This window comes from Salmo trutta, chromosome 35, assembly GCF_901001165.1.
Source record: "Salmo trutta chromosome 35, fSalTru1.1, whole genome shotgun sequence".
Lineage (NCBI taxonomy): Eukaryota > Metazoa > Chordata > Actinopteri > Salmoniformes > Salmonidae > Salmo > Salmo trutta.
In genome coordinates, this window is record NC_042991.1 from 5,657,499 (window position 1) to 5,671,378 (window position 13,880).

At 42.0% G+C, this 13,880-nt stretch overlaps 1 protein-coding gene across 1 annotated transcript in view; it reads left to right on the forward strand.

Annotated features, from left to right (window-relative positions):
* The window catches only part of LOC115174492 (bromo adjacent homology domain-containing 1 protein), a 71,880-nt gene that overhangs the window by 1,003 nt on the left and 56,997 nt on the right, over positions 1–13,880 (forward strand). The window lies entirely within an intron of this gene.

Below are 13,880 nucleotides of genomic sequence, written 5' to 3' on the forward strand. Positions count from 1 at the left end.
GAAAAAGTGCGCAGATCAGTTCGCTATTTTGCGTAATCTAGCGTTGTTATCACATCTGTTCTAACATTGAGTTCCACAGATGCTGATGAGGATGCCTAACTTTTCTAATGGGAACATTTCTTCTGCAGTTTGAATTGTGGGTGAACCAATGGTCATTCACTCACTGTGACACATGCAGGCAGGTGCATTGAATAGTCGATGTCACAATATCTGATGGCCAGCCGTTCCATTTACGGCATAAAGATGACATCATGCATGCATTTCATTCCCACGTTATAGTTTGCGTTGTAACGTGCCTTCCAGGTTATTAACTAACTTGTGCGCTCCTAGTAGTTGAAACGGTGGTTGCCTGTTAAGTGATGATATTCAAGCTAATGAGCTGCCATATTATGCAGACAATCGCAGGAATTTGCCCGCAGATTTATCTATCATTGGTGAAATCCAAACTATTGCTCACCTATGACCTGAACAGGTCACTCGACTACTCCAATAATGTGGCACCATTGTCATATCAGTTGTTATGGTAGCTGACTACTGTTAGCCTACATTGTAACAATTCTCAATCAATATTGTTACATTTCCATTGGCTTCAAGGTTGAGAGCTCAGGTTGAAAGGGGGATTTTGAGTTACCGCTGAAGGGATATAAAAACGTCTCGGTGTGAGACTGAGCAGCATGTCACACCAACACCTCCAATGCAATGAGTCCATGTCCACGGGTACTGTATAAACTGGTCTAAGCTGTTTAGGTGATGCTGAAATCTGGTTTTGAACTTTTGAAGAATTCTGTAGATGCCCGATGCCCCCCCCCCCCCCCCCCCCCCCACACACACACACACACACATACACACATTGTATCTCACTGGTGTAGATTAAGTTTGCGGCGCAATTACAGCAAGCCCAGTCAGACCTGTATGGATGACGACAACAATGGGAACTATGTCATTTAAAGATGTCACTGTGATAAAACTCCCCTGGAAACAACAACAGGGAAATGTACCTTGACATTTAGGTAGGTGGAGAAGATGGTACAGCATGGATGTGTTGTCAGATAAATGGGCTGGGAAATGACCACTTTGTATTAGTCACTCTGCTTCTCTCCTTCCTGCTACATCTTACCAGAGCTGGAAAAACAACTCGGATAGTTTGCCTTATTTCACCATTTGTAAGGATTTGTGTTTCCTTGTTTTGGTTTTTATTTTACGGAAGCAATGTTTGTCCGTTTGCAGGTTTAGGCATTGGTTTAACAAATTAATGGTTACTCTTTGACGCCCTCGGTTATTGCAGTTTAGACTAATCTCTGGGTATATAAGTGATTCTTCGATCACTAGCTGTAGTAGTCTTGAGTGTTAGCCTAATGCAAACTTTGGTTGTATCAGAGGTTTCATCACTTTATAATGCAGTGGACTCCTGATAAATGTACCTGTGTTCATTTCGTCAACAAAAATGGTGACCTATTTGTCTAACACCTATTTTTCAGTGGCAAATGATGAGACTATAACTGATTTAAATGGACCCATAAACTATAACTAAACAAAGATTTTTCATTTCAGTTGACTAAAACTAGATGAGATGAAATGATCTCTGACAATCTGACTACTAAGTGGACCGGACAGTAGTTTTTGGAGAGATTGAGAGCTTTTCAGTGATAAGCAGTGCAGTTCTGTTCAGCAGTTGGAAGGAATTGGCACACACAGCCTATATCACGCAGGCGCCACCAGTCTTCTACACTGAACAAAAATATAAAGGCAACTTGCAACAATTTCTAAGATTTTACTGAATTTCAGTTCATATTAGGAAATCAGTCAATTTAAATAAATTCATTAAGCCCTAATCTATGGATTTCACATGACTGGAAGTGCAGATAAGTATCTGTTGGTCACAGATACCTTTAAACAAAAGTAAGGGCAGCCTCCTGTAACACTACACATCTCCTTCCCATAGAGTTGATCAGGCTGTTGTTTGTGGATGTTGTCCCACTCCTCTTCAATGGCAGTGTGAAGTTGCTGGATATTGGCGGGAACTGGAACACACTGTTGTACACGTTGATCCAGAGTATCCCGAACGTTGCTCAATGGGTGTCCTGTCTGAGTATGCAGGTCATGGAAGAACTGGGACATTTGCAGCTTCCAGGAATTGTTTACGGATCCTTGCGACATGGGGCCGTGCATTATCATTCTGAAACATGAGGTGATGGAGACGAATGAATGGCACGACAGTGGGCCCCGGGATCTTGTCATGATATCTCTGTGAATTCAAATTGCCATCGCTAAAATGCAATTGTGTTCATTGTCCATAGCTTATGCCTGCCCATACCATAACCCCACCACCACCATGGGGCACTTTGTTCACAACGTTAACATCGGTAAACCATTCGGCCATACTGCCATCTGCCCAGTACAGTTGAAATTATTTGATTTGATTAATCCGTGAAGAGCACACTGCTCCCAGTGGCGATCAAAAATGAGCATTTGCCTACTGAAGTCGGTTATACGATGCCTAACTGCAGTCAGGTCAAGACTCGAGTGAGGACAACAAGCACGCAGATGAGTTTCCCTGAGATGGTTTCTGACAATTTGTGCAGACATTCTTCGGTTGTGCGAACCCACAGTTTCATCAGCTGTCCGGGTGGCTGGTCTAAGACGATTTTGCAGTTGAAGAAGCCAGATGTGGAGGTCCCGGGGTGGCGTGGTTACACATGGTCTGAGGTTGGGAGGCTGGTTGGATGTACTACCAAATTCTCTAAAACGATGTTCGAGGCTCCTTTTGGTAGAGAAAATAACATTCTCTGGCAAAAGCTTTGGTGGACATTCCTGCAGTCAGCATGCCAATTGCACGCTCACTCAACTTAAAACATCCATGGCATTGTATTGTGACACAACTGCACATTTTAGTGGCCTTTTATTGTCCCCAACACAAGGTGCACCTGTGTAATGGCCATGCTGTTTTATCGGCTTCTTGATATGGCACACCTGCCAGGTGGATGAATTATCTTGGCGAAGGAGAAATGCTTAACATTTGACATTTCTGGGGTCTTTTAATTTCAGCACATGAAGCATAGGACCAACTGTTTGTATTTTTGTTCAGTATAACTAACTAGGCAAAGGGTAGCTATGAAACACAAGATGCTTTACAAAATTAAAAACAATGGTAGCATTGAGTTTAGTAGTCTAGCTATGTTTTTCTCTGCCTAGAGTAGAGAAAACTAGTCTGTCTTTGAATTTGTAGTATCACTCAACCCTCCTACATTTCATAGCCAGGTTCCGTAGACAGGTTTTCTTCCTCAAAAATAGCTTGATAGCCCTTACCATTCAAAATATATTTTTTATTTCTATCGTGCTTTGGTGGTCCGTATTTAACATTTCATAAAGGATGTTTTTCCCCCTCATCAATCTACATACAATACCACATAATGACAAAGTAAAAACATGTTTAGATTGTGTGCAAATTTATTGAAAATAAAAAAACTGAAATCACGTTTTAGTATTCAGAACCTCTTTGAAGCACCTTTGGGAGTGATTACAGCCTCGTCTTCTTGGGTGTGACACTACAAGTTTGGCACCTGTATTTGGGGATTTTCTCCCATTCTTCTCTGCAGATCCTTTCAAGCTCTCACGTTTAATGGGGAGCATCGCTGCACAGCTATTTTCAGGTCTCTCCAGAGATGTTCGATCGGGTTCAAGTCCAAGCTCTGCCTGGGCCATTCAAGGACATTGAGACTTGTCCCGAAGCCACTCCTGTGTTGTCTTGGCTGTGTGCTTAGGGTCGTTATCTTGTTGGAAGTTGAACCTTCGCCCCCAGTCTGAGGTCCCTGCCGCTGTAAAACATCCCCACAGCATGATGCTGCCACCACCATGCTTCACTGTAGGAATGGTGCCAGGTTTCCTCCAGATGTGACACTTGGCATTCAGGCCAAAGCGGTTCAATCTTGGTTTCATCAGACCAGAGAATCTTGTTTTTCATGGTCTGAGAGTCTTTAGGTGCCTTTTGGCAAACTCCAACTGGACTGTCAGGTGCCTTTCACGGAGGGGCTTCCGTCTGGCCACGCTACCATAAAGGCCTGATTGGTGGAGTGCTGAAGTGATGGTTGTCCTTCTGGAAGGTTCTCTCATGGCCACAGAGGAACTCTGGAGCTCTGTCAGAGTGACCATCGGGTTCTTGGTTACCTCCCTGACCAAGGCCCTTCTCCCCCGATTGCTCAGTTTGGCTGGGCGGCCAGCTCTAGGAAGAGTCTTGGTGGTTCTAAACTTCTTCCATTTAAGAATGATGAAGGCCACTGTGTTCTTGAGGACCTTCAATGCTGCAGAAATGTTTTTGTATCCTTCCCCAGATCTGTGCCTCAACGCAGTCCTGTCTTGGAGCTCTCCGGAGAATTCCTTCGGCCTCATGGCGTGGTTTATGCTCTGACATGCACTGTCAGCTGTGGGACCTTGTATAGACAGGTGTGTGCCTTTCCAAATCATGTCCCATCAATTGAATTGACCACATGTGGACTCCAATCAAGTTGTAGAAACATCTCAAGGATTGTCAATGCAAACGGGATGCACCTGACTTCAACACTTATGCAAATAAGTTATTTAAAAAAAAAACATTTTATTTTATACATTTGCTGACATTTCTAAAGCTGTTTTTGCTTTGTCATTATGAGGGTATTAAGCCAGCAGCATACCACTCTGCATCCTACTGCTGGCTTGATTCTGAAGCTAAGCAGGGTTGGTCCTGGTTGGTCCCTGGATGGGAGACCAGATGCTGCTAGAAGTGGTGTTGAAGGACCTGTAGGAGCCACCCTTTCCTTTGGTCTAAAAAATATATCCCAATGCCCCAGGATAATGATTGACATTGCCCAGTGTAGGGTGCCATCTTTTGCATGGGAAGTTAAACGGGTGTCCTGACTCTGGTCACTAAAGATCCCATGGCACTTATCTTAAGAGTAGGGTTGTTAACCCTGGTGTCCTGGCTAAATTCCCAATCTAGCCCTCATACCATCACGGCCATTTAATCATCCCCAGCTTACAATTGGCTCATTCATCCCCCTGAAACTACTCCCCGGGTCGTTGCTGTAAATGAGAATGTTCTCAATCAACTTATCTGGTAAAATTAAAAAAATATTGTGTGTAGATCGCAGAGTATTTTAATTTAATCAATTTTAGAAAAAGGCTGTGATGTAACAATGTGGAAAAAGTCAAAGGGTCTGAATACTTTCTGAAAGCACTGTATCTGCAAACATTTGGTAGCACAGAAAGGGATAGGAAACAATTTGACTAAATTCCTCTTTCCACTATACATGCCAGCAGCGTACCACCCTGCATCCCACTGCTGGCTTGTCTGACGCTAAGCAGGGTAGGTCCTTGGATGGTGCTGCTGGAAGTGGTGTTGGAGGGCAAGTAGGGGGAACTCTTCCCTCCTAATCTAAGGAGATCCCTAGGGCAGTGACGGGGACATTGCCCTGTGTAAGGTTCAGTCTTTCAGGTGGGACATTAAACGGGTGTCCTGACTCTCTGTGGTCATTTAAAAATCCTATGGCAGTTATCGTAAGAGTAGGGGTGTTAACCCCGGTATCCTGGCTAAATTTCCAACTTGGCCCCCTTTTTCATTATGGCCACCTAATCCTCCTCCTAAATGGCATATCGCTCTTCACCTCTCCACCTGGTGTGGTGAGCGTTCTGGCACAAAAATAGTTGCCATGCATTACCCAGGTGGGTGCTACACATTGGTGGATATGGTGAGTTTCGCCCTAGTATGTAAAGCGCTTTGAGTAGAAAAGTGCTATATAAATTAATTCATTATTATATCTGACTGGATAAATCACTTTATTTTGAGTTAATGTTGACCCAGGGGTTCAGACTTGAGCATTTGGACCAGAACTCGGGCACTGGGACTCGGACTTCAGCCACAGGGACTCGTCGCTCGGCTCGTGACTTGACCATTGGTGACTTTGAGTCGAGCACAGGGGACTTGGGACTCAAATTGGACTTGAGGTTTAGTGATTTGACTACATCTCTTGGCGAAACAGTCTTTAGCTCGCCTTGTACGTTTGGACAACAATGTGGAGGTGATGGAGGTGCAACCTGTACTACTTTGCGGCACCATCTTGTGATTGCAAATTTGAAGGCCTTCAAAGTATTCACACCCCTTTACATTTTCCCCACATTTTGTTTCAGCCTGAATTTAAAATAGATTCAATTGAGATGTTTTGTCACTGGCCTTCACACAATACCTCATAATGTCAAAGTGGAATTATATATTTTTTGAAATTTAAAAGAATGTATTCAAAAGGAAAAGCCTTAAATGTCTTGACTCAAGTATTCAACCTCTTTTGTTATGGCATGGTAAAAATGTGCTTAAGTTGCACAGACTCACTGTGTGGATTTCACCACGAAGTTGATTTTTGAAACAGTTAGTTTAATGCATGTGATAACTGATGATGGATCAACAACATTGTAGTTACTCCACAATACTAACCTAATTGACAGAGTGAAAAGAAGGAAGCCTGTACAGAATACAAATATTCCAAAACATACTGCAAAAAAAATGTGAATACAAAGTTTTATGTTGGCGGCAAATCCAATACAACATATTACTGAGTACCACTCTCCATATTTTTAAGCATAGTGGTGGCTCCATCATGCTATGGGTATGCTTGTAATTGTTAACACTAGAACCGCTGGGCCTTAATGGACTCCCCTTGAAGCTAATGAACAGTCATTCTGACTGCAACACTCTAACAGTGTAATCAATATATTTCATAAATGCTATCTCAAAAATAATCTTTTAGTTGTGTTTGAAGGCCTTGGGTTACATTAGAATACGATTTTTATTTGATTTCAAATAACAAAATAGCATTTTATTTGTTTGTTACTACAGGCTGTATGTAAAAAAAAACACTTGTTCAATCAATTTTGTTTGCTGAGTGCCTTTTGTTATAGGTATGAAACAGAAAGCATATGTGTTGGAAAATATGTAAAAATACCCCAACCACCAATAGTCACAGTCAAAAGACACGAGGTCAGATGATTACATTAGTAGCCTAAACTAGAGGTCGGCCGATTATGATTTTTCAACACCGATACCGATTGGACCAAAAAAAGCCGATGCCTATTTTTATTATTTATTTGTAATAATTACAATTACAACAATACTGAATGACCACTTATTTTAAGTTATTATAATACATCAATAAAATCAATTTAGCCTCAAATAAATAATGAAACATGTTCAATTTGGTTTAAATAATGCAAAAACAAAGTGTTGGAGAAGAAAGTAAAAGTGCAATATGTGCCATGTAAAAAAGCTAAAGTTTAAGTTCCTTGCTCAGAACATGAGAACATATGAAAGCTGATGGTTCCTTTTAACATGAGTCTTCAATATTCCCAGGTAAGATGTTTTAGGTTGTAGATATTATAGGAATTATGGGACTATTTCTCTCTATACGATTTGTATTTCATATACCTTTGACTATTGGATGTTCTTATAGGCACTTTAGTATTGCCAGTGTAACAGTATAGCTTCCGTCCCTCTCCTCGCTCCTACCTGGGCTTGAACCAGGAACACATCGACAACAGCCACCCTCGAAGCAGCGTTACCCATGTAGAGGAAGGGGAAACAACTACTCCAAGTCTCAGAGTGAGTGACGTTTGAAACGCTATTAGCGCGCACCTGCTAACTAGCTAGCCATTTCACATCGGTTACACCAGCCTAATCTCGGGAGTTGACAGGCTTGAAGTCATAAACAGCGCAATGCTTGAAGCATTGCGAAGAGCTGCTGGCAAAATGCACGAAAGTGCTATTTTGAATGAATGCTTACGAGCCTGCTGCTGCCTACCACCGCTCAGTCAGACTGCTCTATCAAATCATAGACTTAATTATAACATAATAACACACAGAAATAGGAGCCTTAGGTCATTAATATGGTCGAATCCGGAAACTATCATCTCGAAAACAAAACGTTATTCCTGTTACATTGCACAATCTTCAATGTTATGTCATAATTACGTAAAATTCTGGCAAATTAGTTCGCAACGAGCCAGGCGGCCCAAACTGCTGCATATACCCTGACTCTGTTTGCAAGAGAAGTGACACACTTTCCCTAGTTAAAAGAAATTCATGTTAGCAGGCAATATTAACTAAATATGCAGGTTTAAAAATATATACTTGTGTATTGGTTTTAAGAAAGGCATTGATGTTTATGGTTGGAGTAATGTATACCTAAGCGATTATATGCAACGCAGGACAGGCTAGATAAACTAGTAATATCATCAACCATGTGTAGTTAACTAGTGATTATGATTGATTGATTGTTTTTTATAAGATAAGTTTAATGCTAGCTAGCAACTTACCTTAGCTTCTTACTGCATTCGCGTAACCTCGTGGAGTGCAATGTAAAGCAGGTGGTTAGAGCGTTGGACTAGTTAACCGTAAGGTTGCAAGATTGAATCCCTGAGCTGACAATGTAAAAATCTGTCGTCCTGCCCCTGAACAAGGCAGTTAACCCACCGTTCCTAGGCCGTCATTGAAAATAAGAATGTGTTCTTAACTGACTAGCCTATTTACATAAAGGTCCCCAAAATATATGTTTTTTTTAAATCGGCCAAATCGGCCTCCAAAAATATGAAAACTTGAAATCGGCCCTAATTAATCGGCCATTCCGATTAATCGGTCGACCTCTAGCCTAAACATTATAAGTAACAGGTGGCCTTGATAAATAGTGAACACAAATGCAATGAAGGCATTATAATGAATGTGTCGACATGACAGCAGTCAAAAATAGTCTATTGTTAGCTCGTGCTTATTGTGTGCAATTTCACACAATGACATCAGTTGGATTTCATTTAGCTGTTATCCGTTGTCCTAACAGTTGACACAAGTTTTTTGTTGTAACTTTCACTTGCTTGACACACTTTGACATACCTTTTGTTTGGTTGTAGCAGGTAATAGTCTCCGGTTTTCTCTTTGTCTGTTGTCTTGTCATTCTTCAGCACCGTCGTACGGCAGTGCAGGTGCCTTATTTTGCGCACAGGGAGGGAGCTCCCGTCTCACTTTGTTCATGGTACCGGCCAGACTTGTTTTCTTTGCAAGGAAATGGCATTGCCCGTGAAGTTAAGAAATTGTCCATGGTGACATTTCTCCCTTGTCAAGGGAAGGTCTCAGACACTCGCTCACCTGCTGCCCGATGTGGATGTTTTCTCACATACTGAAAGACGTTCAGCATGTTCAATTACGCACGTTCTCACTGTGTAGCCTACTCCAAGTAGGCCAGAGGAGACTGGTAAGACTGCTTTGATCAACAACCAATTTGACAGAGCTTAAAGAATAATGGGCAAATCAAATGTTGAACAATCCAGGTGTGCAAGGCTCTTCGATTTACCCAGCAAGACTCACTCCTGTAATCGCTGCCAAAGGTTTTTCTACAATTGACTCAGGGGTGTGAATACTTATGTAAATATAGATTTATGTTTTATGTATTTCATGTTTTCTTTCACTTTGTCATTATGGAGTATTGTGTGTAGGTGGGTGAGAAACACATCTATTTAATCCAGTTTGAATGTAGGCTGTAACACAACAAAATGTGGAATAAGTCAAGGGGTATGAATACTTTCTGAAGGCACTGTATGCTTGTGCACATGGAAGTCAGTGATTTATGTTGAGTATAGGTTGCGGCAATACAAATATAATGTGACTAAAGTGAAAGGGCATTTCGTTTAATAAAACGGCCCACTGTTTTTGTCATTTTTGACAAACTAGACTAAATCATCATCAAAAATGTGACAGACTTAATGATATTTTAGTCAAAATGACTAAGACTAGACTAAAACTAAAAAAGAGTGCCAAAATGAAACAACTGAAATGCACTGGCTTGGGACTGTTGCGACCATGCAACTGAAACTAGGGATGTGCATATTTCCCTTTCAAGACAATTTGATACGTATCAAAATACATGGGTTCCGATACGATATAGGAACAATGTTTTAATTTGAAACTATTCAGTTTGAGTAACAGAACCGGGAACAAAAAATTATCTATAGGCCTACTGTTCCCGAACAGAACCATTATTTTAAAAGCATGGGAACTGGTTAATCATTTTCTTTTATGTTCAGTTTTTTTTGTCTCACAAATGCAACAAACCACATGGAAAATCCTCCCTCTGTCACTCAGTAACTTCTTCCAGTGTCTACCTGCCAGCTGATAATCTTTGCCTGTGTGGGTGTAGGCTACCTGCCCTTCCACCTCCGACGCATAGCTGTAGCCTACTGAGTTACATGGGTGATTCATAAGACCGGGAGAGAGATTTTGAATTGCAGAATAATGGATTAACCTTTTCAATTCTAGTTAGGGATACTATAGTTTTCACATTGGATTTATTAACTACGAAAAGATAAGATGTGTTTTAAATTCTGATGCCGCTCTGCGCACACAAGCTTGTTAGCTAGCTAGCTTCTCTGTTCCAACGTTAAGCCAACACTCTGAAGTTCAGACATGCAAAGTTCCTCCATAGAAGCCGCTCCTCCGTAGGTAGAATTCTGTTGGCCTAATTCAGATAATGCATGTCACCACAAGATGCCCAGCGCTTCAAGCCAAGCCTTCTCCTCTACCTTCTCTCGCTCACTCCCCAGTAGTGATGGGTCGTTCGAGGGACGAGTCAGCTCTGAGAGCCGGCTCTTGTAGGTGAATGATGGGAGCCGGCTCGCATATCAGAAGAGCCGAATCTATTTATAAAAAAATTAAGGTATGAATAATGAAAAGATTTAAATGAATAGAATTAACTAATTCAAAGAACGAAAAAATAAAATAACATAGGCTTAAATGCTCAAGCGCACACATTCGTTCTGACTGTCTGCTCAGACTAACAGCCTCCCCTGTTGATCCTGTCAATCAGACACGCAGTGTCAACCAATGAACCAAAGATGCATGAGGGAGGGCCGAGCCAACTCACTCAGTCACACTTAGCAGCTGAGGAGAAAGAGGAAGGACAACTGTGAAAACAACAGCTGGAAAATGGGTCAGAAGCACAGTAGCATTTGGATGCATTTTAATAATGTAGACAATGTTAGAGCACAGTGTAGAATTTGCCAAAACAAAATCTCATATAAAGCCTGTTCTACGCACACCCTACGCCGGCATATGCGAACTGTGAAGCTAGCTGTAGCGGAGCTTCGAGAAACTAGCAGGCCTGCTAGTGATAGTGGTGGAGCCAGCACCTCCACACATGGAGATGTACCCACTCAGTCAAGTAGGCCTACTCCGCGACCCACAGCAACGCAGCCTTCTATGGACCAGTTTATGCCAAAGTCTATGTCTGTAGCAAAACAAGGCCAAGTTGATATTGAAAATGATTGCCACCGATTTCCAGACATTTTCGGTCGTGGGGGACCGAGGTTTTAGAAAATATAGCAATAGTCTCAATCCAATGTACACAATTCCAAGCAGGAAAACCCTTTCAAATCACTTATTCCACAGCTGTACGAGAGCACACAGGCTTCAGTGTGGGAAAGAGTCCAAAAAGCTACTGCAGTTTGCCTTACCACTGACTGCTGGACATCAAGGGTAACCACTTCTTACATGTCGGTTACATGTCACTTCATTGAAGATTTTTCGATGTCTAGCTGTCTTCTGGACTGCTTTGAGTTCAGCGACAGACACAGCTCAGAGAACTTGACAGAGGAACTGTTGAGAGTGGCCAGAGAAGGGCAAGTAGATGGAAAAGTGGTCTGTTGTGTTAGCGACAGTGTAGATAACATAACCAAAGCCATGAACATTTTAAAATGGACACATCATCCATGTCTTGCCCACACACTCAACCTGATTGTAAGAGATGCTCTGAAGGTGATGAAGCCCACTGTGGACAAAGTGAAAGCAGCTGTGGAATACTTCCACAGGGGCACAGTAGGTGCTGAAAAACTAAAGTCTACACAACGCCAGATGGTGATGCCTGAGTTGAGGCCTAAACAAAACTGCACTACAAGGTGGAATTCAACATTTTATATGTTGAAGCGGTTTCTTGAGTCAAAGGATGCCGTCATCTCTACCCTGGCCATTGTCAATGCACCTGTTGATGCTCTGACCCAAGAGGAATGGGAGGTGGTGGAGGAGGTGTGCAGAGTCCTGGAACCCTTTGAGCAGGTCACTGTGGAGATCAGTGGAGAGGGGTACAGTAAGCAGTTACAATACTGGATTAAATAATGTAGTAATATGTATATGAGCAGAAGATGAGAATGTAGTATCAGTAGGCAAAACATGAACCTGAACTAATAAGTTACTGTTCTCTCTTTTCAGCTACAGTTGAAGTCGGAAGTTTACATACACCTTAGCCAAATACATTTAAACTCAGTTTTTCTCCTGACATTTAATACTAATAAAAATTCCCTGTCTTAGGTCAGTTAGGATCAGTTATTTTAAGAATGTGAAATGTCAGAATAATAGTAGAGTGATTTATTTCAGTTTATTTCACATTCCCAGTGGGTCAGAAGTTTACATACACTCAATTAGTATTTGGTAGCATTGCCTTTAAATTGTTTAACTAGGGTCAAACGTTTTGGGTAGCCTTCCACAAGCTTCCCACAATAAGTTGGGTGAATTTTGGCCCATTCCTCCTGACAGAGCTTGTGTGACTGAGTCAGGTTTGTAGGCCTCCTTGCTCGCACACACTTTTTCAGTTCTGCCCACAAATTTTCTGTGGGATTGAGGTCACGGCTTTGTGATGGCCACTTCAATACCTTGAATTTGTTGTCTTTAAGCCATTTTGCCACAACTTTGGAAGTATGCTTGGGACATTGTCCATTTGGAAGACCCATTTGCGACCAAGCTTTAACTTCCTGACTGATGTCTTGAGATGTTGCTTCAATATATCCACATAATTTCCCCTCCTCATGATGCCATCTATTTTGTGAAGTGCACTAGTCCCTCCTGCAGCAAAGCACCCGCACAACATGATGCTGCCACCCCCGTGCTTCACGGTTGGGATGGTGTTCTTCGGCTTGCAAGCCTCCCCCTTTTTCCTCCAAACATAATGATGGTCATTATGGCCAAACAGTTCTATTGTTTCATCACCAGAGGACATTTCTCCAAAAAGTATGATCTTTTTCCCCATGTGCAGTTGCAAACTGTAGTCTGGCTTTTTTATGGCGGTTTTGGAGCAGTGGCTTCTTCCTTGCCGAGCGGCCTTTCAGGTTATGTCGATATAGGACTTGTTTTACTGTGGATATAGATACTTTTGTACCTGTTTCCTCCAGCATCTTCACAATGTCCTTTGCTGTTGTTCGGGGATTGATTTGCACTTTTCGCACAAAAGTACATTCATCTGTAGGAGACAGAACGCGTCTCCTTCCTGAGCGGTATGACGGTTGCTGGTCCAATGGTGTTTATACTTGCGTACTATTGTTTGTACAGATGACTGTGGTAACTTCAGGCGTTTGGAAATTGCTCCCTAGGATGAACCAGACTTGTGGAGGTCTACAATTATTTTCTGAGGTCTGGCTGATTTCTTTTGATTTTCCCATGATGTCAAGCAAAGAGGCACTGAGTTTGAAGGTAGGCCTTGAAATACATCCACAGGTTCTTCCAATTGACACAAATGATGTCAATTAGCCTATCAGAAGCTTCTAAAGCATGACCTTTTCCCCCCCCAAGCTGTTTAAAGGCACAGTCAACTTAGTGTATGTAAACTTCCGACTTCAATTGTATGTGACAGCCTCAAAAATGATACTCCTGTGTAAGGGTCTGCAGCGAATCACAGCCAGCTGCCAGAGAGAAGCAAATGTAACGACAGGACATGTGACATAATTGATGGACACCCTATGTTCATCAATGGACAGAAAGTTCCACAGAATAGAATATAATCACGTGCTATCAGAAACTGCCTGCACTTGACCCCAGGTTGAAGAAGTTA